General features: G+C 39.7%; 22 non-coding genes across 22 annotated transcripts; all 22 read right to left on the bottom strand.

Moving 5' to 3' along the window:
- Positions 1 to 26: 26 nt before the first annotated feature.
- On the bottom strand, positions 27 to 145 carry LOC140034683 (5S ribosomal RNA). The gene has a single exon (XR_011838543.1). It is a non-coding gene; the product is annotated as a 5S ribosomal RNA (ribosomal RNA).
- A 1,135-nt stretch (positions 146 to 1,280) lies between these two features.
- LOC140034650 (5S ribosomal RNA) lies at positions 1,281 to 1,399 on the bottom strand. The gene has a single exon (XR_011838509.1). It is a non-coding gene; the product is annotated as a 5S ribosomal RNA (ribosomal RNA).
- Positions 1,400 to 2,534: 1,135 nt separating this feature from the next.
- On the bottom strand, positions 2,535 to 2,653 carry LOC140034649 (5S ribosomal RNA). Its single transcript, XR_011838508.1, has one exon. It is a non-coding gene; the product is annotated as a 5S ribosomal RNA (ribosomal RNA).
- A 1,135-nt stretch (positions 2,654 to 3,788) lies between these two features.
- Positions 3,789 to 3,907, bottom strand: LOC140034647 (5S ribosomal RNA). The gene has a single exon (XR_011838506.1). It is a non-coding gene; the product is annotated as a 5S ribosomal RNA (ribosomal RNA).
- A 1,135-nt stretch (positions 3,908 to 5,042) lies between these two features.
- LOC140034646 (5S ribosomal RNA) lies at positions 5,043 to 5,161 on the bottom strand. Its single transcript, XR_011838505.1, has one exon. It is a non-coding gene; the product is annotated as a 5S ribosomal RNA (ribosomal RNA).
- Positions 5,162 to 6,296: 1,135 nt separating this feature from the next.
- Positions 6,297 to 6,415, bottom strand: LOC140034645 (5S ribosomal RNA). The gene has a single exon (XR_011838504.1). It is a non-coding gene; the product is annotated as a 5S ribosomal RNA (ribosomal RNA).
- A 1,135-nt stretch (positions 6,416 to 7,550) lies between these two features.
- Positions 7,551 to 7,669, bottom strand: LOC140034644 (5S ribosomal RNA). The gene has a single exon (XR_011838503.1). It is a non-coding gene; the product is annotated as a 5S ribosomal RNA (ribosomal RNA).
- Positions 7,670 to 8,804: 1,135 nt separating this feature from the next.
- Positions 8,805 to 8,923, bottom strand: LOC140034643 (5S ribosomal RNA). The gene has a single exon (XR_011838502.1). It is a non-coding gene; the product is annotated as a 5S ribosomal RNA (ribosomal RNA).
- Positions 8,924 to 10,058: 1,135 nt separating this feature from the next.
- On the bottom strand, positions 10,059 to 10,177 carry LOC140034641 (5S ribosomal RNA). The gene has a single exon (XR_011838500.1). It is a non-coding gene; the product is annotated as a 5S ribosomal RNA (ribosomal RNA).
- Positions 10,178 to 11,312: 1,135 nt separating this feature from the next.
- On the bottom strand, positions 11,313 to 11,431 carry LOC140034640 (5S ribosomal RNA). Its single transcript, XR_011838499.1, has one exon. It is a non-coding gene; the product is annotated as a 5S ribosomal RNA (ribosomal RNA).
- Positions 11,432 to 12,566: 1,135 nt separating this feature from the next.
- On the bottom strand, positions 12,567 to 12,685 carry LOC140034639 (5S ribosomal RNA). Its single transcript, XR_011838498.1, has one exon. It is a non-coding gene; the product is annotated as a 5S ribosomal RNA (ribosomal RNA).
- Positions 12,686 to 13,820: 1,135 nt separating this feature from the next.
- LOC140034638 (5S ribosomal RNA) lies at positions 13,821 to 13,939 on the bottom strand. The gene has a single exon (XR_011838497.1). It is a non-coding gene; the product is annotated as a 5S ribosomal RNA (ribosomal RNA).
- Positions 13,940 to 15,074: 1,135 nt separating this feature from the next.
- Positions 15,075 to 15,193, bottom strand: LOC140034637 (5S ribosomal RNA). Its single transcript, XR_011838496.1, has one exon. It is a non-coding gene; the product is annotated as a 5S ribosomal RNA (ribosomal RNA).
- Positions 15,194 to 16,328: 1,135 nt separating this feature from the next.
- On the bottom strand, positions 16,329 to 16,447 carry LOC140034636 (5S ribosomal RNA). Its single transcript, XR_011838495.1, has one exon. It is a non-coding gene; the product is annotated as a 5S ribosomal RNA (ribosomal RNA).
- Positions 16,448 to 17,582: 1,135 nt separating this feature from the next.
- On the bottom strand, positions 17,583 to 17,701 carry LOC140034635 (5S ribosomal RNA). Its single transcript, XR_011838494.1, has one exon. It is a non-coding gene; the product is annotated as a 5S ribosomal RNA (ribosomal RNA).
- A 1,135-nt stretch (positions 17,702 to 18,836) lies between these two features.
- LOC140034634 (5S ribosomal RNA) lies at positions 18,837 to 18,955 on the bottom strand. The gene has a single exon (XR_011838493.1). It is a non-coding gene; the product is annotated as a 5S ribosomal RNA (ribosomal RNA).
- Positions 18,956 to 20,090: 1,135 nt separating this feature from the next.
- On the bottom strand, positions 20,091 to 20,209 carry LOC140034633 (5S ribosomal RNA). Its single transcript, XR_011838492.1, has one exon. It is a non-coding gene; the product is annotated as a 5S ribosomal RNA (ribosomal RNA).
- Positions 20,210 to 21,344: 1,135 nt separating this feature from the next.
- On the bottom strand, positions 21,345 to 21,463 carry LOC140034632 (5S ribosomal RNA). The gene has a single exon (XR_011838491.1). It is a non-coding gene; the product is annotated as a 5S ribosomal RNA (ribosomal RNA).
- Positions 21,464 to 22,598: 1,135 nt separating this feature from the next.
- On the bottom strand, positions 22,599 to 22,717 carry LOC140034630 (5S ribosomal RNA). Its single transcript, XR_011838489.1, has one exon. It is a non-coding gene; the product is annotated as a 5S ribosomal RNA (ribosomal RNA).
- A 1,135-nt stretch (positions 22,718 to 23,852) lies between these two features.
- LOC140034628 (5S ribosomal RNA) lies at positions 23,853 to 23,971 on the bottom strand. The gene has a single exon (XR_011838488.1). It is a non-coding gene; the product is annotated as a 5S ribosomal RNA (ribosomal RNA).
- Positions 23,972 to 25,106: 1,135 nt separating this feature from the next.
- LOC140034627 (5S ribosomal RNA) lies at positions 25,107 to 25,225 on the bottom strand. Its single transcript, XR_011838487.1, has one exon. It is a non-coding gene; the product is annotated as a 5S ribosomal RNA (ribosomal RNA).
- A 1,135-nt stretch (positions 25,226 to 26,360) lies between these two features.
- LOC140034626 (5S ribosomal RNA) lies at positions 26,361 to 26,479 on the bottom strand. The gene has a single exon (XR_011838486.1). It is a non-coding gene; the product is annotated as a 5S ribosomal RNA (ribosomal RNA).
- Positions 26,480 to 26,761: the final 282 nt, after the last annotated feature.

Raw genomic sequence — 26,761 nt, 5'->3', positions numbered from 1 at the left:
ATTTGGATTTCGAAACAAAAAAGAGAGGGGTGCAACACGAGGACTTCCCAGGGGGTCACCCAACCTAGTACTACTCTCGCCCAAGCACGCTTAACTTCGGAGTTCTGATGGGATCCGGTGCATTAGTGCTGGTATGATCGCACCCGCCATGTTCCTTTCGCTTTATTCTTTTAAACTACCCCGTCCTGCGAAGCAGTGTGGGTTTTGTAGACCGAAATTCATTTTAAGCGTCAATTCAAGCATTTTCCTCTTATCCATTTATTTATTTACTTTATATTTTTTTTTGTTATTGATTTGCACCCTGTTTTTTTCCCTCATCCCGCAACTCTAAATTATCATGAAATCAATCCTTCACGCTTGCAGTTAGGGGTGGCAATTCGGGTCCAAATCAGGTTGGCGGGTCGGGTTCGGGTCAACAGACCCGCCAGAAAATCTGTTGACCCGAACCCCGACCCGCCAACCCGTGACGGGTCAGGTATGCTGACCCGAACCCGAAAATTTCAGGTTTACGGGGCGGCGGGTCGACCCGAAATGACCCGAAACTTAATTTTAATTTATTAATTTATCACTGTAATTTCTAATAAAATCAATTTCTCACAAAACTAATTACATAATCAAGTAATAAAAATTTAAATAAATGATTCCAAATCAAATCTAAAATAAATTAAACACCGTAAAAGTGTTTTATCCCAAGCAAAATATAAAATAAATTAAAACAATACAAAAGTGAAAAATAATATAATATATTATTTGTCCAAGTATAATAATTTCAACTTCACACAAATTAAATAAATTCGTTTAGGATTAAGTAATTAATGCCTTTGAAAAAAAGAATAACTTAGTTTAGTTAGATAAAATTATTTTTATGTTTATTAAATTATTTTTAATTCGTAAACGGGTCATATCGGGTCATATCAGGTCACCACGGGTTGACCCGAAATCGACCGGTTTTCTTTTCGGGTTCATCGGGTCCAACCCGATTCTGACCCGAATTCCCGAAACCTCAACCCAAACCCATTAATTTCGTGTTAGGTTCGTGTCGTGTTTTCAGGTCGTGTCGAAAATTGCCACCCCTAGTTGCGGTGATACATTTGCGCCGACAAATTTGAGCGACGATCCGGGCTTTGATCGAGCCGTACCGTTCCTGATTTGTCTCGCGCCTTCAGATCCTCCTTCACGCTTCGACAAGAAGCAAAATATTAAGCAATCGTTCCGACGGAGCTAAATTACTACAGGATAAAGAACGAATAGGAAATTTGGATTTCGAAACAAAAAAGAGAGGGGTGCAACACGAGGACTTCCCAGGGGGTCACCCATCCTAGTACTACTCTCGCCCAAGCACGCTTAACTTCGGAGTTCTGATGGGATCCGGTGCATTAGTGCTGGTATGATCGCACCCGCCATGTTCCTTTCGCTTTATTCTTTTAAACTACCCCGTCCTGCGAAGCAGTGTGGCTTTTCTAGACCGAAATTCATTTTAAGCGTCAATTCAAGCATTTTCCTCTTATCCTTTTATTTATTTACTTTATATTTTTTTTTGTTATTGATTTGCACCCTGTTTTTTTCCCTCATCCCGCAACTCTAAATTATCACGAAATCAATCCTTCACGCTTGCAGTTAGGGGTGGCAATTCGGGTCCAAATCAGGTTGGCGGGTCGGGTTCGGGTCAACAGACCCGCCAGAAAATCTGTTGACCCGAACCCCGACCCGCCAACCCGTGACGGGTCAGGTATGCTGACCCGAACCCGAAAATTTCAGGTTTACGGGGCGGCGGGTCGACCCGAAATGACCCGAAACTTAATTTTAATTTATTAATTTATCACTGTAATTTCTAATAAAATCAATTTCTCACAAAACTAATTACATAATCAAGTAATAAAAATTTAAATAAATGATTCCAAATCAAATCTAAAATAAATTAAACACCGTAAAAGTGTTTTATCCCAAGCAAAATATAAAATAAATTAAAACAATACAAAAGTGAAAAATAATATAATATATTATTTGTCCAAGTATAATAATTTCAACTTCACACAAATTAAATAAATTCGTTTAGGATTAAGTAATTAATGCCTTTGAAAAAAAGAATAACTTAGTTTAGTTAGATAAAATTATTTTTATGTTTATTAAATTATTTTTAATTCGTAAACGGGTCATATCGGGTCATATCAGGTCACCACGGGTTGACCCGAAATCGACCGGTTTTCTTTTCGGGTTCATCGGGTCCAACCCGATTCTGACCCGAATTCCCGAAACCTCAACCCAAACCCATTAATTTCGTGTTTGGTTCGTGTCGTATTTTCAGGTCGTGTCGAAAATTGCCACCCCTAGTTGCGGTGATACATTTGCGCCGACAAATTTGAGCGACGATCCGGGCTTTGATCGAGCCGTACCGTTCCTGATTTGTCTCGCGCCTTCAGATCCTCCTTCACGCTTCGACAAGAAGCAAAATATTAAGCAATCGTTCCGACGGAGCTAAATTACTACAGGATAAAGAACGAATAGGAAATTTGGATTTCGAAACAAAAAAGAGAGGGGTGCAACACGAGGACTTCCCAGGGGGTCACCCATCCTAGTACTACTCTCGCCCAAGCACGCTTAACTTCGGAGTTCTGATGGGATCCGGTGCATTAGTGCTGGTATGATCGCACCCGCCATGTTCCTTTCGCTTTATTCTTTTAAACTACCCCGTCCTGCGAAGCAGTGTGGCTTTTCTAGACCGAAATTCATTTTAAGCGTCAATTCAAGCATTTTCCTCTTATCCTTTTATTTATTTACTTTATATTTTTTTTTGTTATTGATTTGCACCCTGTTTTTTTCCCTCATCCCGCAACTCTAAATTATCACGAAATCAATCCTTCACGCTTGCAGTTAGGGGTGGCAATTCGGGTCCAAATCAGGTTGGCGGGTCGGGTTCGGGTCAACAGACCCGCCAGAAAATCTGTTGACCCGAACCCCGACCCGCCAACCCGTGACGGGTCAGGTATGCTGACCCGAACCCGAAAATTTCAGGTTTACGGGGCGGCGGGTCGACCCGAAATGACCCGAAACTTAATTTTAATTTATTAATTTATCACTGTAATTTCTAATAAAATCAATTTCTCACAAAACTAATTACATAATCAAGTAATAAAAATTTAAATAAATGATTCCAAATCAAATCTAAAATAAATTAAACACCGTAAAAGTGTTTTATCCCAAGCAAAATATAAAATAAATTAAAACAATACAAAAGTGAAAAATAATATAATATGTTATTTGTCCAAGTATAATAATTTCAACTTCACACAAATTAAATAAATTCGTTTAGGATTAAGTAATTAATGCCTTTGAAAAAAAGAATAACTTAGTTTAGTTAGATAAAATTATTTTTATGTTTATTAAATTATTTTTAATTCGTAAACGGGTCATATCGGGTCATATCAGGTCACCACGGGTTGACCCGAAATCGACCGGTTTTCTTTTCGGGTTCATCGGGTCCAACCCGATTCTGACCCGAATTCCCGAAACCTCAACCCAAACCCATTAATTTCGTGTTAGGTTCGTGTCGTGTTTTCAGGTCGTGTCGAAAATTGCCACCCCTAGTTGCGGTGATACATTTGCGCCGACAAATTTGAGCGACGATCCGGGCTTTGATCGAGCCGTACCGTTCCTGATTTGTCTCGCGCCTTCAGATCCTCCTTCACGCTTCGACAAGAAGCAAAATATTAAGCAATCGTTCCGACGGAGCTAAATTACTACAGGATAAAGAACGAATAGGAAATTTGGATTTCGAAACAAAAAAGAGAGGGGTGCAACACGAGGACTTCCCAGGGGGTCACCCATCCTAGTACTACTCTCGCCCAAGCACGCTTAACTTCGGAGTTCTGATGGGATCCGGTGCATTAGTGCTGGTATGATCGCACCCGCCATGTTCCTTTCGCTTTATTCTTTTAAACTACCCCGTCCTGCGAAGCAGTGTGGCTTTTCTAGACCGAAATTCATTTTAAGCGTCAATTCAAGCATTTTCCTCTTATCCTTTTATTTATTTACTTTATATTTTTTTTTGTTATTGATTTGCACCCTGTTTTTTTCCCTCATCCCGCAACTCTAAATTATCACGAAATCAATCCTTCACGCTTGCAGTTAGGGGTGGCAATTCGGGTCCAAATCAGGTTGGCGGGTCGGGTTCGGGTCAACAGACCCGCCAGAAAATCTGTTGACCCGAACCCCGACCCGCCAACCCGTGACGGGTCAGGTATGCTGACCCGAACCCGAAAATTTCAGGTTTACGGGGCGGCGGGTCGACCCGAAATGACCCGAAACTTAATTTTAATTTATTAATTTATCACTGTAATTTCTAATAAAATCAATTTCTCACAAAACTAATTACATAATCAAGTAATAAAAATTTAAATAAATGATTCCAAATCAAATCTAAAATAAATTAAACACCGTAAAAGTGTTTTATCCCAAGCAAAATATAAAATAAATTAAAACAATACAAAAGTGAAAAATAATATAATATATTATTTGTCCAAGTATAATAATTTCAACTTCACACAAATTAAATAAATTCGTTTAGGATTAAGTAATTAATGCCTTTGAAAAAAAGAATAACTTAGTTTAGTTAGATAAAATTATTTTTATGTTTATTAAATTATTTTTAATTCGTAAACGGGTCATATCGGGTCATATCAGGTCACCACGGGTTGACCCGAAATCGACCGGTTTTCTTTTCGGGTTCATCGGGTCCAACCCGATTCTGACCCGAATTCCCGAAACCTCAACCCAAACCCATTAATTTCGTGTTAGGTTCGTGTCGTGTTTTCAGGTCGTGTCGAAAATTGCCACCCCTAGTTGCGGTGATACATTTGCGCCGACAAATTTGAGCGACGATCCGGGCTTTGATCGAGCCGTACCGTTCCTGATTTGTCTCGCGCCTTCAGATCCTCCTTCACGCTTCGACAAGAAGCAAAATATTAAGCAATCGTTCCGACGGAGCTAAATTACTACAGGATAAAGAACGAATAGGAAATTTGGATTTCGAAACAAAAAAGAGAGGGGTGCAACACGAGGACTTCCCAGGGGGTCACCCATCCTAGTACTACTCTCGCCCAAGCACGCTTAACTTCGGAGTTCTGATGGGATCCGGTGCATTAGTGCTGGTATGATCGCACCCGCCATGTTCCTTTCGCTTTATTCTTTTAAACTACCCCGTCCTGCGAAGCAGTGTGGCTTTTCTAGACCGAAATTCATTTTAAGCGTCAATTCAAGCATTTTCCTCTTATCCTTTTATTTATTTACTTTATATTTTTTTTTGTTATTGATTTGCACCCTGTTTTTTTCCCTCATCCCGCAACTCTAAATTATCACGAAATCAATCCTTCACGCTTGCAGTTAGGGGTGGCAATTCGGGTCCAAATCAGGTTGGCGGGTCGGGTTCGGGTCAACAGACCCGCCAGAAAATCTGTTGACCCGAACCCCGACCCGCCAACCCGTGACGGGTCAGGTATGCTGACCCGAACCCGAAAATTTCAGGTTTACGGGGCGGCGGGTCGACCCGAAATGACCCGAAACTTAATTTTAATTTATTAATTTATCACTGTAATTTCTAATAAAATCAATTTCTCACAAAACTAATTACATAATCAAGTAATAAAAATTTAAATAAATGATTCCAAATCAAATCTAAAATAAATTAAACACCGTAAAAGTGTTTTATCCCAAGCAAAATATAAAATAAATTAAAACAATACAAAAGTGAAAAATAATATAATATATTATTTGTCCAAGTATAATAATTTCAACTTCACACAAATTAAATAAATTCGTTTAGGATTAAGTAATTAATGCCTTTGAAAAAAAGAATAACTTAGTTTAGTTAGATAAAATTATTTTTATGTTTATTAAATTATTTTTAATTCGTAAACGGGTCATATCGGGTCATATCAGGTCACCACGGGTTGACCCGAAATCGACCGGTTTTCTTTTCGGGTTCATCGGGTCCAACCCGATTCTGACCCGAATTCCCGAAACCTCAACCCAAACCCATTAATTTCGTGTTTGGTTCGTGTCGTATTTTCAGGTCGTGTCGAAAATTGCCACCCCTAGTTGCGGTGATACATTTGCGCCGACAAATTTGAGCGACGATCCGGGCTTTGATCGAGCCGTACCGTTCCTGATTTGTCTCGCGCCTTCAGATCCTCCTTCACGCTTCGACAAGAAGCAAAATATTAAGCAATCGTTCCGACGGAGCTAAATTACTACAGGATAAAGAACGAATAGGAAATTTGGATTTCGAAACAAAAAAGAGAGGGGTGCAACACGAGGACTTCCCAGGGGGTCACCCATCCTAGTACTACTCTCGCCCAAGCACGCTTAACTTCGGAGTTCTGATGGGATCCGGTGCATTAGTGCTGGTATGATCGCACCCGCCATGTTCCTTTCGCTTTATTCTTTTAAACTACCCCGTCCTGCGAAGCAGTGTGGCTTTTCTAGACCGAAATTCATTTTAAGCGTCAATTCAAGCATTTTCCTCTTATCCTTTTATTTATTTACTTTATATTTTTTTTTGTTATTGATTTGCACCCTGTTTTTTTCCCTCATCCCGCAACTCTAAATTATCACGAAATCAATCCTTCACGCTTGCAGTTAGGGGTGGCAATTCGGGTCCAAATCAGGTTGGCGGGTCGGGTTCGGGTCAACAGACCCGCCAGAAAATCTGTTGACCCGAACCCCGACCCGCCAACCCGTGACGGGTCAGGTATGCTGACCCGAACCCGAAAATTTCAGGTTTACGGGGCGGCGGGTCGACCCGAAATGACCCGAAACTTAATTTTAATTTATTAATTTATCACTGTAATTTCTAATAAAATCAATTTCTCACAAAACTAATTACATAATCAAGTAATAAAAATTTAAATAAATGATTCCAAATCAAATCTAAAATAAATTAAACACCGTAAAAGTGTTTTATCCCAAGCAAAATATAAAATAAATTAAAACAATACAAAAGTGAAAAATAATATAATATGTTATTTGTCCAAGTATAATAATTTCAACTTCACACAAATTAAATAAATTCGTTTAGGATTAAGTAATTAATGCCTTTGAAAAAAAGAATAACTTAGTTTAGTTAGATAAAATTATTTTTATGTTTATTAAATTATTTTTAATTCGTAAACGGGTCATATCGGGTCATATCAGGTCACCACGGGTTGACCCGAAATCGACCGGTTTTCTTTTCGGGTTCATCGGGTCCAACCCGATTCTGACCCGAATTCCCGAAACCTCAACCCAAACCCATTAATTTCGTGTTAGGTTCGTGTCGTGTTTTCAGGTCGTGTCGAAAATTGCCACCCCTAGTTGCGGTGATACATTTGCGCCGACAAATTTGAGCGACGATCCGGGCTTTGATCGAGCCGTACCGTTCCTGATTTGTCTCGCGCCTTCAGATCCTCCTTCACGCTTCGACAAGAAGCAAAATATTAAGCAATCGTTCCGACGGAGCTAAATTACTACAGGATAAAGAACGAATAGGAAATTTGGATTTCGAAACAAAAAAGAGAGGGGTGCAACACGAGGACTTCCCAGGGGGTCACCCATCCTAGTACTACTCTCGCCCAAGCACGCTTAACTTCGGAGTTCTGATGGGATCCGGTGCATTAGTGCTGGTATGATCGCACCCGCCATGTTCCTTTCGCTTTATTCTTTTAAACTACCCCGTCCTGCGAAGCAGTGTGGCTTTTCTAGACCGAAATTCATTTTAAGCGTCAATTCAAGCATTTTCCTCTTATCCTTTTATTTATTTACTTTATATTTTTTTTTGTTATTGATTTGCACCCTGTTTTTTTCCCTCATCCCGCAACTCTAAATTATCACGAAATCAATCCTTCACGCTTGCAGTTAGGGGTGGCAATTCGGGTCCAAATCAGGTTGGCGGGTCGGGTTCGGGTCAACAGACCCGCCAGAAAATCTGTTGACCCGAACCCCGACCCGCCAACCCGTGACGGGTCAGGTATGCTGACCCGAACCCGAAAATTTCAGGTTTACGGGGCGGCGGGTCGACCCGAAATGACCCGAAACTTAATTTTAATTTATTAATTTATCACTGTAATTTCTAATAAAATCAATTTCTCACAAAACTAATTACATAATCAAGTAATAAAAATTTAAATAAATGATTCCAAATCAAATCTAAAATAAATTAAACACCGTAAAAGTGTTTTATCCCAAGCAAAATATAAAATAAATTAAAACAATACAAAAGTGAAAAATAATATAATATATTATTTGTCCAAGTATAATAATTTCAACTTCACACAAATTAAATAAATTCGTTTAGGATTAAGTAATTAATGCCTTTGAAAAAAAGAATAACTTAGTTTAGTTAGATAAAATTATTTTTATGTTTATTAAATTATTTTTAATTCGTAAACGGGTCATATCGGGTCATATCAGGTCACCACGGGTTGACCCGAAATCGACCGGTTTTCTTTTCGGGTTCATCGGGTCCAACCCGATTCTGACCCGAATTCCCGAAACCTCAACCCAAACCCATTAATTTCGTGTTAGGTTCGTGTCGTGTTTTCAGGTCGTGTCGAAAATTGCCACCCCTAGTTGCGGTGATACATTTGCGCCGACAAATTTGAGCGACGATCCGGGCTTTGATCGAGCCGTACCGTTCCTGATTTGTCTCGCGCCTTCAGATCCTCCTTCACGCTTCGACAAGAAGCAAAATATTAAGCAATCGTTCCGACGGAGCTAAATTACTACAGGATAAAGAACGAATAGGAAATTTGGATTTCGAAACAAAAAAGAGAGGGGTGCAACACGAGGACTTCCCAGGGGGTCACCCATCCTAGTACTACTCTCGCCCAAGCACGCTTAACTTCGGAGTTCTGATGGGATCCGGTGCATTAGTGCTGGTATGATCGCACCCGCCATGTTCCTTTCGCTTTATTCTTTTAAACTACCCCGTCCTGCGAAGCAGTGTGGCTTTTCTAGACCGAAATTCATTTTAAGCGTCAATTCAAGCATTTTCCTCTTATCCTTTTATTTATTTACTTTATATTTTTTTTTGTTATTGATTTGCACCCTGTTTTTTTCCCTCATCCCGCAACTCTAAATTATCACGAAATCAATCCTTCACGCTTGCAGTTAGGGGTGGCAATTCGGGTCCAAATCAGGTTGGCGGGTCGGGTTCGGGTCAACAGACCCGCCAGAAAATCTGTTGACCCGAACCCCGACCCGCCAACCCGTGACGGGTCAGGTATGCTGACCCGAACCCGAAAATTTCAGGTTTACGGGGCGGCGGGTCGACCCGAAATGACCCGAAACTTAATTTTAATTTATTAATTTATCACTGTAATTTCTAATAAAATCAATTTCTCACAAAACTAATTACATAATCAAGTAATAAAAATTTAAATAAATGATTCCAAATCAAATCTAAAATAAATTAAACACCGTAAAAGTGTTTTATCCCAAGCAAAATATAAAATAAATTAAAACAATACAAAAGTGAAAAATAATATAATATGTTATTTGTCCAAGTATAATAATTTCAACTTCACACAAATTAAATAAATTCGTTTAGGATTAAGTAATTAATGCCTTTGAAAAAAAGAATAACTTAGTTTAGTTAGATAAAATTATTTTTATGTTTATTAAATTATTTTTAATTCGTAAACGGGTCATATCGGGTCATATCAGGTCACCACGGGTTGACCCGAAATCGACCGGTTTTCTTTTCGGGTTCATCGGGTCCAACCCGATTCTGACCCGAATTCCCGAAACCTCAACCCAAACCCATTAATTTCGTGTTAGGTTCGTGTCGTGTTTTCAGGTCGTGTCGAAAATTGCCACCCCTAGTTGCGGTGATACATTTGCGCCGACAAATTTGAGCGACGATCCGGGCTTTGATCGAGCCGTACCGTTCCTGATTTGTCTCGCGCCTTCAGATCCTCCTTCACGCTTCGACAAGAAGCAAAATATTAAGCAATCGTTCCGACGGAGCTAAATTACTACAGGATAAAGAACGAATAGGAAATTTGGATTTCGAAACAAAAAAGAGAGGGGTGCAACACGAGGACTTCCCAGGGGGTCACCCATCCTAGTACTACTCTCGCCCAAGCACGCTTAACTTCGGAGTTCTGATGGGATCCGGTGCATTAGTGCTGGTATGATCGCACCCGCCATGTTCCTTTCGCTTTATTCTTTTAAACTACCCCGTCCTGCGAAGCAGTGTGGCTTTTCTAGACCGAAATTCATTTTAAGCGTCAATTCAAGCATTTTCCTCTTATCCTTTTATTTATTTACTTTATATTTTTTTTTGTTATTGATTTGCACCCTGTTTTTTTCCCTCATCCCGCAACTCTAAATTATCACGAAATCAATCCTTCACGCTTGCAGTTAGGGGTGGCAATTCGGGTCCAAATCAGGTTGGCGGGTCGGGTTCGGGTCAACAGACCCGCCAGAAAATCTGTTGACCCGAACCCCGACCCGCCAACCCGTGACGGGTCAGGTATGCTGACCCGAACCCGAAAATTTCAGGTTTACGGGGCGGCGGGTCGACCCGAAATGACCCGAAACTTAATTTTAATTTATTAATTTATCACTGTAATTTCTAATAAAATCAATTTCTCACAAAACTAATTACATAATCAAGTAATAAAAATTTAAATAAATGATTCCAAATCAAATCTAAAATAAATTAAACACCGTAAAAGTGTTTTATCCCAAGCAAAATATAAAATAAATTAAAACAATACAAAAGTGAAAAATAATATAATATGTTATTTGTCCAAGTATAATAATTTCAACTTCACACAAATTAAATAAATTCGTTTAGGATTAAGTAATTAATGCCTTTGAAAAAAAGAATAACTTAGTTTAGTTAGATAAAATTATTTTTATGTTTATTAAATTATTTTTAATTCGTAAACGGGTCATATCGGGTCATATCAGGTCACCACGGGTTGACCCGAAATCGACCGGTTTTCTTTTCGGGTTCATCGGGTCCAACCCGATTCTGACCCGAATTCCCGAAACCTCAACCCAAACCCATTAATTTCGTGTTAGGTTCGTGTCGTGTTTTCAGGTCGTGTCGAAAATTGCCACCCCTAGTTGCGGTGATACATTTGCGCCGACAAATTTGAGCGACGATCCGGGCTTTGATCGAGCCGTACCGTTCCTGATTTGTCTCGCGCCTTCAGATCCTCCTTCACGCTTCGACAAGAAGCAAAATATTAAGCAATCGTTCCGACGGAGCTAAATTACTACAGGATAAAGAACGAATAGGAAATTTGGATTTCGAAACAAAAAAGAGAGGGGTGCAACACGAGGACTTCCCAGGGGGTCACCCATCCTAGTACTACTCTCGCCCAAGCACGCTTAACTTCGGAGTTCTGATGGGATCCGGTGCATTAGTGCTGGTATGATCGCACCCGCCATGTTCCTTTCGCTTTATTCTTTTAAACTACCCCGTCCTGCGAAGCAGTGTGGCTTTTCTAGACCGAAATTCATTTTAAGCGTCAATTCAAGCATTTTCCTCTTATCCTTTTATTTATTTACTTTATATTTTTTTTTGTTATTGATTTGCACCCTGTTTTTTTCCCTCATCCCGCAACTCTAAATTATCACGAAATCAATCCTTCACGCTTGCAGTTAGGGGTGGCAATTCGGGTCCAAATCAGGTTGGCGGGTCGGGTTCGGGTCAACAGACCCGCCAGAAAATCTGTTGACCCGAACCCCGACCCGCCAACCCGTGACGGGTCAGGTATGCTGACCCGAACCCGAAAATTTCAGGTTTACGGGGCGGCGGGTCGACCCGAAATGACCCGAAACTTAATTTTAATTTATTAATTTATCACTGTAATTTCTAATAAAATCAATTTCTCACAAAACTAATTACATAATCAAGTAATAAAAATTTAAATAAATGATTCCAAATCAAATCTAAAATAAATTAAACACCGTAAAAGTGTTTTATCCCAAGCAAAATATAAAATAAATTAAAACAATACAAAAGTGAAAAATAATATAATATGTTATTTGTCCAAGTATAATAATTTCAACTTCACACAAATTAAATAAATTCGTTTAGGATTAAGTAATTAATGCCTTTGAAAAAAAGAATAACTTAGTTTAGTTAGATAAAATTATTTTTATGTTTATTAAATTATTTTTAATTCGTAAACGGGTCATATCGGGTCATATCAGGTCACCACGGGTTGACCCGAAATCGACCGGTTTTCTTTTCGGGTTCATCGGGTCCAACCCGATTCTGACCCGAATTCCCGAAACCTCAACCCAAACCCATTAATTTCGTGTTAGGTTCGTGTCGTGTTTTCAGGTCGTGTCGAAAATTGCCACCCCTAGTTGCGGTGATACATTTGCGCCGACAAATTTGAGCGACGATCCGGGCTTTGATCGAGCCGTACCGTTCCTGATTTGTCTCGCGCCTTCAGATCCTCCTTCACGCTTCGACAAGAAGCAAAATATTAAGCAATCGTTCCGACGGAGCTAAATTACTACAGGATAAAGAACGAATAGGAAATTTGGATTTCGAAACAAAAAAGAGAGGGGTGCAACACGAGGACTTCCCAGGGGGTCACCCATCCTAGTACTACTCTCGCCCAAGCACGCTTAACTTCGGAGTTCTGATGGGATCCGGTGCATTAGTGCTGGTATGATCGCACCCGCCATGTTCCTTTCGCTTTATTCTTTTAAACTACCCCGTCCTGCGAAGCAGTGTGGCTTTTCTAGACCGAAATTCATTTTAAGCGTCAATTCAAGCATTTTCCTCTTATCCTTTTATTTATTTACTTTATATTTTTTTTTGTTATTGATTTGCACCCTGTTTTTTTCCCTCATCCCGCAACTCTAAATTATCACGAAATCAATCCTTCACGCTTGCAGTTAGGGGTGGCAATTCGGGTCCAAATCAGGTTGGCGGGTCGGGTTCGGGTCAACAGACCCGCCAGAAAATCTGTTGACCCGAACCCCGACCCGCCAACCCGTGACGGGTCAGGTATGCTGACCCGAACCCGAAAATTTCAGGTTTACGGGGCGGCGGGTCGACCCGAAATGACCCGAAACTTAATTTTAATTTATTAATTTATCACTGTAATTTCTAATAAAATCAATTTCTCACAAAACTAATTACATAATCAAGTAATAAAAATTTAAATAAATGATTCCAAATCAAATCTAAAATAAATTAAACACCGTAAAAGTGTTTTATCCCAAGCAAAATATAAAATAAATTAAAACAATACAAAAGTGAAAAATAATATAATATGTTATTTGTCCAAGTATAATAATTTCAACTTCACACAAATTAAATAAATTCGTTTAGGATTAAGTAATTAATGCCTTTGAAAAAAAGAATAACTTAGTTTAGTTAGATAAAATTATTTTTATGTTTATTAAATTATTTTTAATTCGTAAACGGGTCATATCGGGTCATATCAGGTCACCACGGGTTGACCCGAAATCGACCGGTTTTCTTTTCGGGTTCATCGGGTCCAACCCGATTCTGACCCGAATTCCCGAAACCTCAACCCAAACCCATTAATTTCGTGTTAGGTTCGTGTCGTGTTTTCAGGTCGTGTCGAAAATTGCCACCCCTAGTTGCGGTGATACATTTGCGCCGACAAATTTGAGCGACGATCCGGGCTTTGATCGAGCCGTACCGTTCCTGATTTGTCTCGCGCCTTCAGATCCTCCTTCACGCTTCGACAAGAAGCAAAATATTAAGCAATCGTTCCGACGGAGCTAAATTACTACAGGATAAAGAACGAATAGGAAATTTGGATTTCGAAACAAAAAAGAGAGGGGTGCAACACGAGGACTTCCCAGGGGGTCACCCATCCTAGTACTACTCTCGCCCAAGCACGCTTAACTTCGGAGTTCTGATGGGATCCGGTGCATTAGTGCTGGTATGATCGCACCCGCCATGTTCCTTTCGCTTTATTCTTTTAAACTACCCCGTCCTGCGAAGCAGTGTGGCTTTTCTAGACCGAAATTCATTTTAAGCGTCAATTCAAGCATTTTCCTCTTATCCTTTTATTTATTTACTTTATATTTTTTTTTGTTATTGATTTGCACCCTGTTTTTTTCCCTCATCCCGCAACTCTAAATTATCACGAAATCAATCCTTCACGCTTGCAGTTAGGGGTGGCAATTCGGGTCCAAATCAGGTTGGCGGGTCGGGTTCGGGTCAACAGACCCGCCAGAAAATCTGTTGACCCGAACCCCGACCCGCCAACCCGTGACGGGTCAGGTATGCTGACCCGAACCCGAAAATTTCAGGTTTACGGGGCGGCGGGTCGACCCGAAATGACCCGAAACTTAATTTTAATTTATTAATTTATCACTGTAATTTCTAATAAAATCAATTTCTCACAAAACTAATTACATAATCAAGTAATAAAAATTTAAATAAATGATTCCAAATCAAATCTAAAATAAATTAAACACCGTAAAAGTGTTTTATCCCAAGCAAAATATAAAATAAATTAAAACAATACAAAAGTGAAAAATAATATAATATGTTATTTGTCCAAGTATAATAATTTCAACTTCACACAAATTAAATAAATTCGTTTAGGATTAAGTAATTAATGCCTTTGAAAAAAAGAATAACTTAGTTTAGTTAGATAAAATTATTTTTATGTTTATTAAATTATTTTTAATTCGTAAACGGGTCATATCGGGTCATATCAGGTCACCACGGGTTGACCCGAAATCGACCGGTTTTCTTTTCGGGTTCATCGGGTCCAACCCGATTCTGACCCGAATTCCCGAAACCTCAACCCAAACCCATTAATTTCGTGTTAGGTTCGTGTCGTGTTTTCAGGTCGTGTCGAAAATTGCCACCCCTAGTTGCGGTGATACATTTGCGCCGACAAATTTGAGCGACGATCCGGGCTTTGATCGAGCCGTACCGTTCCTGATTTGTCTCGCGCCTTCAGATCCTCCTTCACGCTTCGACAAGAAGCAAAATATTAAGCAATCGTTCCGACGGAGCTAAATTACTACAGGATAAAGAACGAATAGGAAATTTGGATTTCGAAACAAAAAAGAGAGGGGTGCAACACGAGGACTTCCCAGGGGGTCACCCATCCTAGTACTACTCTCGCCCAAGCACGCTTAACTTCGGAGTTCTGATGGGATCCGGTGCATTAGTGCTGGTATGATCGCACCCGCCATGTTCCTTTCGCTTTATTCTTTTAAACTACCCCGTCCTGCGAAGCAGTGTGGCTTTTCTAGACCGAAATTCATTTTAAGCGTCAATTCAAGCATTTTCCTCTTATCCTTTTATTTATTTACTTTATATTTTTTTTTGTTATTGATTTGCACCCTGTTTTTTTCCCTCATCCCGCAACTCTAAATTATCACGAAATCAATCCTTCACGCTTGCAGTTAGGGGTGGCAATTCGGGTCCAAATCAGGTTGGCGGGTCGGGTTCGGGTCAACAGACCCGCCAGAAAATCTGTTGACCCGAACCCCGACCCGCCAACCCGTGACGGGTCAGGTATGCTGACCCGAACCCGAAAATTTCAGGTTTACGGGGCGGCGGGTCGACCCGAAATGACCCGAAACTTAATTTTAATTTATTAATTTATCACTGTAATTTCTAATAAAATCAATTTCTCACAAAACTAATTACATAATCAAGTAATAAAAATTTAAATAAATGATTCCAAATCAAATCTAAAATAAATTAAACACCGTAAAAGTGTTTTATCCCAAGCAAAATATAAAATAAATTAAAACAATACAAAAGTGAAAAATAATATAATATGTTATTTGTCCAAGTATAATAATTTCAACTTCACACAAATTAAATAAATTCGTTTAGGATTAAGTAATTAATGCCTTTGAAAAAAAGAATAACTTAGTTTAGTTAGATAAAATTATTTTTATGTTTATTAAATTATTTTTAATTCGTAAACGGGTCATATCGGGTCATATCAGGTCACCACGGGTTGACCCGAAATCGACCGGTTTTCTTTTCGGGTTCATCGGGTCCAACCCGATTCTGACCCGAATTCCCGAAACCTCAACCCAAACCCATTAATTTCGTGTTAGGTTCGTGTCGTGTTTTCAGGTCGTGTCGAAAATTGCCACCCCTAGTTGCGGTGATACATTTGCGCCGACAAATTTGAGCGACGATCCGGGCTTTGATCGAGCCGTACCGTTCCTGATTTGTCTCGCGCCTTCAGATCCTCCTTCACGCTTCGACAAGAAGCAAAATATTAAGCAATCGTTCCGACGGAGCTAAATTACTACAGGATAAAGAACGAATAGGAAATTTGGATTTCGAAACAAAAAAGAGAGGGGTGCAACACGAGGACTTCCCAGGGGGTCACCCATCCTAGTACTACTCTCGCCCAAGCACGCTTAACTTCGGAGTTCTGATGGGATCCGGTGCATTAGTGCTGGTATGATCGCACCCGCCATGTTCCTTTCGCTTTATTCTTTTAAACTACCCCGTCCTGCGAAGCAGTGTGGCTTTTCTAGACCGAAATTCATTTTAAGCGTCAATTCAATCATTTTCCTCTTATCCTTTTATTTATTTACTTTATATTTTTTTTTGTTATTGATTTGCACCCTGTTTTTTTCCCTCATCCCGCAACTCTAAATTATCACGAAATCAATCCTTCACGCTTGCAGTTAGGGGTGGCAATTCGGGTCCAAATCAGGTTGGCGGGTCGGGTTCGGGTCAACAGACCCGCCAGAAAATCTGTTGACCCGAACCCCGACCCGCCAACCCGTGACGGGTCAGGTATGCTGACCCGAACCCGAAAATTTCAGGTTTACGGGGCGGCGGGTCGACCCGAAATGACCCGAAACTTAATTTTAATTTATTAATTTATCACTGTAATTTCTAATAAAATCAATTTCTCACAAAACTAATTACATAATCAAGTAATAAAAATTTAAATAAATGATTCCAAATCAAATCTAAAATAAATTAAACACCGTAAAAGTGTTTTATCCCAAGCAAAATATAAAATAAATTAAAACAATACAAAAGTGAAAAATAATATAATATATTATTTGTCCAAGTATAATAATTTCAACTTCACACAAATTAAATAAATTCGTTTAGGATTAAGTAATTAATGCCTTTGAAAAAAAGAATAACTTAGTTTAGTTAGATAAAATTATTTTTATGTTTATTAAATTATTTTTAATTCGTAAACGGGTCATATCGGGTCATATCAGGTCACCACGGGTTGACCCGAAATCGACCGGTTTTCTTTTCGGGTTCATCGGGTCCAACCCGATTCTGACCCGAATTCCCGAAACCTCAACCCAAACCCATTAATTTCGTGTTAGGTTCGTGTCGTGTTTTCAGGTCGTGTCGAAAATTGCCACCCCTAGTTGCGGTGATACATTTGCGCCGACAAATTTGAGCGACGATCCGGGCTTTGATCGAGCCGTACCGTTCCTGATTTGTCTCGCGCCTTCAGATCCTCCTTCACGCTTCGACAAGAAGCAAAATATTAAGCAATCGTTCCGACGGAGCTAAATTACTACAGGATAAAGAACGAATAGGAAATTTGGATTTCGAAACAAAAAAGAGAGGGGTGCAACACGAGGACTTCCCAGGGGGTCACCCATCCTAGTACTACTCTCGCCCAAGCACGCTTAACTTCGGAGTTCTGATGGGATCCGGTGCATTAGTGCTGGTATGATCGCACCCGCCATGTTCCTTTCGCTTTATTCTTTTAAACTACCCCGTCCTGCGAAGCAGTGTGGCTTTTCTAGACCGAAATTCATTTTAAGCGTCAATTCAAGCATTTTCCTCTTATCCTTTTATTTATTTACTTTATATTTTTTTTTGTTATTGATTTGCACCCTGTTTTTTTCCCTCATCCCGCAACTCTAAATTATCACGAAATCAATCCTTCACGCTTGCAGTTAGGGGTGGCAATTCGGGTCCAAATCAGGTTGGCGGGTCGGGTTCGGGTCAACAGACCCGCCAGAAAATCTGTTGACCCGAACCCCGACCCGCCAACCCGTGACGGGTCAGGTATGCTGACCCGAACCCGAAAATTTCAGGTTTACGGGGCGGCGGGTCGACCCGAAATGACCCGAAACTTAATTTTAATTTATTAATTTATCACTGTAATTTCTAATAAAATCAATTTCTCACAAAACTAATTACATAATCAAGTAATAAAAATTTAAATAAATGATTCCAAATCAAATCTAAAATAAATTAAACACCGTAAAAGTGTTTTATCCCAAGCAAAATATAAAATAAATTAAAACAATACAAAAGTGAAAAATAATATAATATGTTATTTGTCCAAGTATAATAATTTCAACTTCACACAAATTAAATAAATTCGTTTAGGATTAAGTAATTAATGCCTTTGAAAAAAAGAATAACTTAGTTTAGTTAGATAAAATTATTTTTATGTTTATTAAATTATTTTTAATTCGTAAACGGGTCATATCGGGTCATATCAGGTCACCACGGGTTGACCCGAAATCGACCGGTTTTCTTTTCGGGTTCATCGGGTCCAACCCGATTCTGACCCGAATTCCCGAAACCTCAACCCAAACCCATTAATTTCGTGTTAGGTTCGTGTCGTGTTTTCAGGTCGTGTCGAAAATTGCCACCCCTAGTTGCGGTGATACATTTGCGCCGACAAATTTGAGCGACGATCCGGGCTTTGATCGAGCCGTACCGTTCCTGATTTGTCTCGCGCCTTCAGATCCTCCTTCACGCTTCGACAAGAAGCAAAATATTAAGCAATCGTTCCGACGGAGCTAAATTACTACAGGATAAAGAACGAATAGGAAATTTGGATTTCGAAACAAAAAAGAGAGGGGTGCAACACGAGGACTTCCCAGGGGGTCACCCATCCTAGTACTACTCTCGCCCAAGCACGCTTAACTTCGGAGTTCTGATGGGATCCGGTGCATTAGTGCTGGTATGATCGCACCCGCCATGTTCCTTTCGCTTTATTCTTTTAAACTACCCCGTCCTGCGAAGCAGTGTGGCTTTTCTAGACCGAAATTCATTTTAAGCGTCAATTCAAGCATTTTCCTCTTATCCTTTTATTTATTTACTTTATATTTTTTTTTGTTATTGATTTGCACCCTGTTTTTTTCCCTCATCCCGCAACTCTAAATTATCACGAAATCAATCCTTCACGCTTGCAGTTAGGGGTGGCAATTCGGGTCCAAATCAGGTTGGCGGGTCGGGTTCGGGTCAACAGACCCGCCAGAAAATCTGTTGACCCGAACCCCGACCCGCCAACCCGTGACGGGTCAGGTATGCTGACCCGAACCCGAAAATTTCAGGTTTACGGGGCGGCGGGTCGACCCGAAATGACCCGAAACTTAATTTTAATTTATTAATTTATCACTGTAATTTCTAATAAAATCAATTTCTCACAAAACTAATTACATAATCAAGTAATAAAAATTTAAATAAATGATTCCAAATCAAATCTAAAATAAATTAAACACCGTAAAAGTGTTTTATCCCAAGCAAAATATAAAATAAATTAAAACAATACAAAAGTGAAAAATAATATAATATGTTATTTGTCCAAGTATAATAATTTCAACTTCACACAAATTAAATAAATTCGTTTAGGATTAAGTAATTAATGCCTTTGAAAAAAAGAATAACTTAGTTTAGTTAGATAAAATTATTTTTATGTTTATTAAATTATTTTTAATTCGTAAACGGGTCATATCGGGTCATATCAGGTCACCACGGGTTGACCCGAAATCGACCGGTTTTCTTTTCGGGTTCATCGGGTCCAACCCGATTCTGACCCGAATTCCCGAAACCTCAACCCAAACCCATTAATTTCGTGTTAGGTTCGTGTCGTGTTTTCAGGTCGTGTCGAAAATTGCCACCCCTAGTTGCGGTGATACATTTGCGCCGACAAATTTGAGCGACGATCCGGGCTTTGATCGAGCCGTACCGTTCCTGATTTGTCTCGCGCCTTCAGATCCTCCTTCACGCTTCGACAAGAAGCAAAATATTAAGCAATCGTTCCGACGGAGCTAAATTACTACAGGATAAAGAACGAATAGGAAATTTGGATTTCGAAACAAAAAAGAGAGGGGTGCAACACGAGGACTTCCCAGGGGGTCACCCATCCTAGTACTACTCTCGCCCAAGCACGCTTAACTTCGGAGTTCTGATGGGATCCGGTGCATTAGTGCTGGTATGATCGCACCCGCCATGTTCCTTTCGCTTTATTCTTTTAAACTACCCCGTCCTGCGAAGCAGTGTGGCTTTTCTAGACCGAAATTCATTTTAAGCGTCAATTCAAGCATTTTCCTCTTATCCTTTTATTTATTTACTTTATATTTTTTTTTGTTATTGATTTGCACCCTGTTTTTTTCCCTCATCCCGCAACTCTAAATTATCACGAAATCAATCCTTCACGCTTGCAGTTAGGGGTGGCAATTCGGGTCCAAATCAGGTTGGCGGGTCGGGTTCGGGTCAACAGACCCGCCAGAAAATCTGTTGACCCGAACCCCGACCCGCCAACCCGTGACGGGTCAGGTATGCTGACCCGAACCCGAAAATTTCAGGTTTACGGGGCGGCGGGTCGACCCGAAATGACCCGAAACTTAATTTTAATTTATTAATTTATCACTGTAATTTCTAATAAAATCAATTTCTCACAAAACTAATTACATAATCAAGTAATAAAAATTTAAATAAATGATTCCAAATCAAATCTAAAATAAATTAAACACCGTAAAAGTGTTTTATCCCAAGCAAAATATAAAATAAATTAAAACAATACAAAAGTGAAAAATAATATAATATGTTATTTGTCCAAGTATAATAATTTCAACTTCACACAAATTAAATAAATTCGTTTAGGATTAAGTAATTAATGCCTTTGAAAAAAAGAATAACTTAGTTTAGTTAGATAAAATTATTTTTATGTTTATTAAATTATTTTTAATTCGTAAACGGGTCATATCGGGTCATATCAGGTCACCACGGGTTGACCCGAAATCGACCGGTTTTCTTTTCGGGTTCATCGGGTCCAACCCGATTCTGACCCGAATTCCCGAAACCTCAACCCAAACCCATTAATTTCGTGTTAGGTTCGTGTCGTGTTTTCAGGTCGTGTCGAAAATTGCCACCCCTAGTTGCGGTGATACATTTGCGCCGACAAATTTGAGCGACGATCCGGGCTTTGATCGAGCCGTACCGTTCCTGATTTGTCTCGCGCCTTCAGATCCTCCTTCACGCTTCGACAAGAAGCAAAATATTAAGCAATCGTTCCGACGGAGCTAAATTACTACAGGATAAAGAACGAATAGGAAATTTGGATTTCGAAACAAAAAAGAGAGGGGTGCAACACGAGGACTTCCCAGGGGGTCACCCATCCTAGTACTACTCTCGCCCAAGCACGCTTAACTTCGGAGTTCTGATGGGATCCGGTGCATTAGTGCTGGTATGATCGCACCCGCCATGTTCCTTTCGCTTTATTCTTTTAAACTACCCCGTCCTGCGAAGCAGTGTGGCTTTTCTAGACCGAAATTCATTTTAAGCGTCAATTCAAGCATTTTCCTCTTATCCTTTTATTTATTTACTTTATATTTTTTTTTGTTATTGATTTGCACCCTGTTTTTTTCCCTCATCCCGCAACTCTAAATTATCACGAAATCAATCCTTCACGCTTGCAGTTAGGGGTGGCAATTCGGGTCCAAATCAGGTTGGCGGGTCGGGTTCGGGTCAACAGACCCGCCAGAAAATCTGTTGACCCGAACCCCGACCCGCCAACCCGTGACGGGTCAGGTATGCTGACCCGAACCCGAAAATTTCAGGTTTACGGGGCGGCGGGTCGACCCGAAATGACCCGAAACTTAATTTTAATTTATTAATTTATCACTGTAATTTCTAATAAAATCAATTTCTCACAAAACTAATTACATAATCAAGTAATAAAAATTTAAATAAATGATTCCAAATCAAATCTAAAATAAATTAAACACCGTAAAAGTGTTTTATCCCAAGCAAAATATAAAATAAATTAAAACAATACAAAAGTGAAAAATAATATAATATGTTATTTGTCCAAGTATAATAATTTCAACTTCACACAAATTAAATAAATTCGTTTAGGATTAAGTAATTAATGCCTTTGAAAAAAAGAATAACTTAGTTTAGTTAGATAAAATTATTTTTATGTTTATTAAATTATTTTTAATTCGTAAACGGGTCATATCGGGTCATATCAGGTCACCACGGGTTGACCCGAAATCGACCGGTTTTCTTTTCGGGTTCATCGGGTCCAACCCGATTCTGACCCGAATTCCCGAAACCTCAACCCAAACCCATTAATTTCGTGTTAGGTTCGTGTCGTGTTTTCAGGTCGTGTCGAAAATTGCCACCCCTAGTTGCGGTGATACATTTGCGCCGACAAATTTGAGCGACGATCCGGGCTTTGATCGAGCCGTACCGTTCCTGATTTGTCTCGCGCCTTCAGATCCTCCTTCACGCTTCGACAAGAAGCAAAATATTAAGCAATCGTTCCGACGGAGCTAAATTACTACAGGATAAAGAACGAATAGGAAATTTGGATTTCGAAACAAAAAAGAGAGGGGTGCAACACGAGGACTTCCCAGGGGGTCACCCATCCTAGTACTACTCTCGCCCAAGCACGCTTAACTTCGGAGTTCTGATGGGATCCGGTGCATTAGTGCTGGTATGATCGCACCCGCCATGTTCCTTTCGCTTTATTCTTTTAAACTACCCCGTCCTGCGAAGCAGTGTGGCTTTTCTAGACCGAAATTCATTTTAAGCGTCAATTCAAGCATTTTCCTCTTATCCTTTTATTTATTTACTTTATATTTTTTTTTGTTATTGATTTGCACCCTGTTTTTTTCCCTCATCCCGCAACTCTAAATTATCACGAAATCAATCCTTCACGCTTGCAGTTAGGGGTGGCAATTCGGGTCCAAATCAGGTTGGCGGGTCGGGTTCGGGTCAACAGACCCGCCAGAAAATCTGTTGACCCGAACCCCGACCCGCCAACCCGTGACGGGTCAGGTATGCTGACCCGAACCCGAAAATTTCAGGTTTACGGGGCGGCGGGTCGACCCGAAATGACCCGAAACTTAATTTTAATTTATTAATTTATCACTGTAATTTCTAATAAAATCAATTTCTCACAAAACTAATTACATAATCAAGTAATAAAAATTTAAATAAATGATTCCAAATCAAATCTAAAATAAATTAAACACCGTAAAAGTGTTTTATCCCAAGCAAAATATAAAATAAATTAAAACAATACAAAAGTGAAAAATAATATAATATGTTATTTGTCCAAGTATAATAATTTCAACTTCACACAAATTAAATAAATTCGTTTAGGATTAAGTAATTAATGCCTTTGAAAAAAAGAATAACTTAGTTTAGTTAGATAAAATTATTTTTATGTTTATTAAATTATTTTTAATTCGTAAACGGGTCATATCGGGTCATATCAGGTCACCACGGGTTGACCCGAAATCGACCGGTTTTCTTTTCGGGTTCATCGGGTCCAACCCGATTCTGACCCGAATTCCCGAAACCTCAACCCAAACCCATTAATTTCGTGTTAGGTTCGTGTCGTGTTTTCAGGTCGTGTCGAAAATTGCCACCCCTAGTTGCGGTGATACATTTGCGCCGACAAATTTGAGCGACGATCCGGGCTTTGATCGAGCCGTACCGTTCCTGATTTGTCTCGCGCCTTCAGATCCTCCTTCACGCTTCGACAAGAAGCAAAATATTAAGCAATCGTTCCGACGGAGCTAAATTACTACAGGATAAAGAACGAATAGGAAATTTGGATTTCGAAACAAAAAAGAGAGGGGTGCAACACGAGGACTTCCCAGGGGGTCACCCATCCTAGTACTACTCTCGCCCAAGCACGCTTAACTTCGGAGTTCTGATGGGATCCGGTGCATTAGTGCTGGTATGATCGCACCCGCCATGTTCCTTTCGCTTTATTCTTTTAAACTACCCCGTCCTGCGAAGCAGTGTGGCTTTTCTAGACCGAAATTCATTTTAAGCGTCAATTCAAGCATTTTCCTCTTATCCTTTTATTTATTTACTTTATATTTTTTTTTGTTATTGATTTGCACCCTGTTTTTTTCCCTCATCCCGCAACTCTAAATTATCACGAAATCAATCCTTCACGCTTGCAGTTAGGGGTGGCAATTCGGGTCCAAATCAGGTTGGCGGGTCGGGTTCGGGTCAACAGACCCGCCAGAAAATCTGTTGACCCGAACCCCGACCCGCCAACCCGTGACGGGTCAGGTATGCTGACCCGAACCCGAAAATTTCAGGTTTACGGGGCGGCGGGTCGACCCGAAATGACCCGAAACTTAATTTTAATTTATTAATTTATCACTGTAATTTCTAATAAAATCAATTTCTCACAAAACTAATTACATAATCAAGTAATAAAAATTTAAATAAATGATTCCAAATCAAATCTAAAATAAATTAAACACCGTAAAAGTGTTTTATCCCAAGCAAAATATAAAATAAATTAAAACAATACAAAAGTGAAAAATAATATAATATGTTATTTGTCCAAGTATAATAATTTCAACTTCACACAAATTAAATAAATTCGTTTAGGATTAAGTAATTAATGCCTTTGAAAAAAAGAATAACTTAGTTTAGTTAGATAAAATTATTTTTATGTTTATTAAATTATTTTTAATTCGTAAACGGGTCATATCGGGTCATATCAGGTCACCACGGGTTGACCCGAAATCGACCGGTTTTCTTTTCGGGTTCATCGGGTCCAACCCGATTCTGACCCGAATTCCCGAAACCTCAACCCAAACCCATTAATTTCGTGTTAGGTTCGTGTCGTGTTTTCAGGTCGTGTCGAAAATTGCCACCCCTAGTTGCGGTGATACATTTGCGCCGACAAATTTGAGCGACGATCCGGGCTTTGATCGAGCCGTACCGTTCCTGATTTGTCTCGCGCCTTCAGATCCTCCTTCACGCTTCGACAAGAAGCAAAATATTAAGCAATCGTTCCGACGGAGCTAAATTACTACAGGATAAAGAACGAATAGGAAATTTGGATTTCGAAACAAAAAAGAGAGGGGTGCAACACGAGGACTTCCCAGGGGGTCACCCATCCTAGTACTACTCTCGCCCAAGCACGCTTAACTTCGGAGTTCTGATGGGATCCGGTGCATTAGTGCTGGTATGATCGCACCCGCCATGTTCCTTTCGCTTTATTCTTTTAAACTACCCCGTCCTGCGAAGCAGTGTGGCTTTTCTAGACCGAAATTCATTTTAAGCGTCAATTCAAGCATTTTCCTCTTATCCTTTTATTTATTTACTTTATATTTTTTTTTGTTATTGATTTGCACCCTGTTTTTTTCCCTCATCCCGCAACTCTAAATTATCACGAAATCAATCCTTCACGCTTGCAGTTAGGGGTGGCAATTCGGGTCCAAATCAGGTTGGCGGGTCGGGTTCGGGTCAACAGACCCGCCAGAAAATCTGTTGACCCGAACCCCGACCCGCCAACCCGTGACGGGTCAGGTATGCTGACCCGAACCCGAAAATTTCAGGTTTACGGGGCGGCGGGTCGACCCGAAATGACCCGAAACTTAATTTTAATTTATTAATTTATCACTGTAATTTCTAATAAAATCAATTTCTCACAAAACTAATTACATAATCAAGTAATAAAAATTTAAATAAATGATTCCAAATCAAATCTAAAATAAATTAAACACCGTAAAAGTGTTTTATCCCAAGCAAAATATAAAATAAATTAAAACAATACAAAAGTGAAAAATAATATAATATGTTATTTGTCCAAGTATAATAATTTCAACTTCACACAAATTAAATAAATTCGTTTAGGATTAAGTAATTAATGCCTTTGAAAAAAAGAATAACTTAGTTTAGTTAGATAAAATTATTTTTATGTTTATTAAATTATTTTTAATTCGTAAACGGGTCATATCGGGTCATATCAGGTCACCACGGGTTGACCCGAAATCGACCGGTTTTCTTTTCGGGTTCATCGGGTCCAACCCGATTCTGACCCGAATTCCCGAAACCTCAACCCAAACCCATTAATTTCGTGTTAGGTTCGTGTCGTGTTTTCAGGTCGTGTCGAAAATTGCCACCCCTAGTTGCGGTGATACATTTGCGCCGACAAATTTGAGCGACGATCCGGGCTTTGATCGAGCCGTACCGTTCCTGATTTGTCTCGCGCCTTCAGATCCTCCTTCACGCTTCGACAAGAAGCAAAATATTAAGCAATCGTTCCGACGGAGCTAAATTACTACAGGATAAAGAACGAATAGGAAATTTGGATTTCGAAACAAAAAAGAGAGGGGTGCAACACGAGGACTTCCCAGGGGGTCACCCATCCTAGTACTACTCTCGCCCAAGCACGCTTAACTTCGGAGTTCTGATGGGATCCGGTGCATTAGTGCTGGTATGATCGCACCCGCCATGTTCCTTTCGCTTTATTCTTTTAAACTACCCCGTCCTGCGAAGCAGTGTGGCTTTTCTAGACCGAAATTCATTTTAAGCGTCAATTCAAGCATTTTCCTCTTATCCTTTTATTTATTTACTTTATATTTTTTTTTGTTATTGATTTGCACCCTGTTTTTTTCCCTCATCCCGCAACTCTAAATTATCACGAAATCAATCCTTCACGCTTGCAGTTAGGGGTGGCAATTCGGGTCCAAATCAGGTTGGCGGGTCGGGTTCGGGTCAACAGACCCGCCA

Source organism: Coffea arabica, unplaced genomic scaffold (genome assembly GCF_036785885.1).
Source record: "Coffea arabica cultivar ET-39 unplaced genomic scaffold, Coffea Arabica ET-39 HiFi ptg000200l, whole genome shotgun sequence".
Taxonomy (NCBI): domain Eukaryota; kingdom Viridiplantae; phylum Streptophyta; class Magnoliopsida; order Gentianales; family Rubiaceae; genus Coffea; species Coffea arabica.
This window is presented reverse-complemented; position numbering and strand designations above follow the sequence as displayed.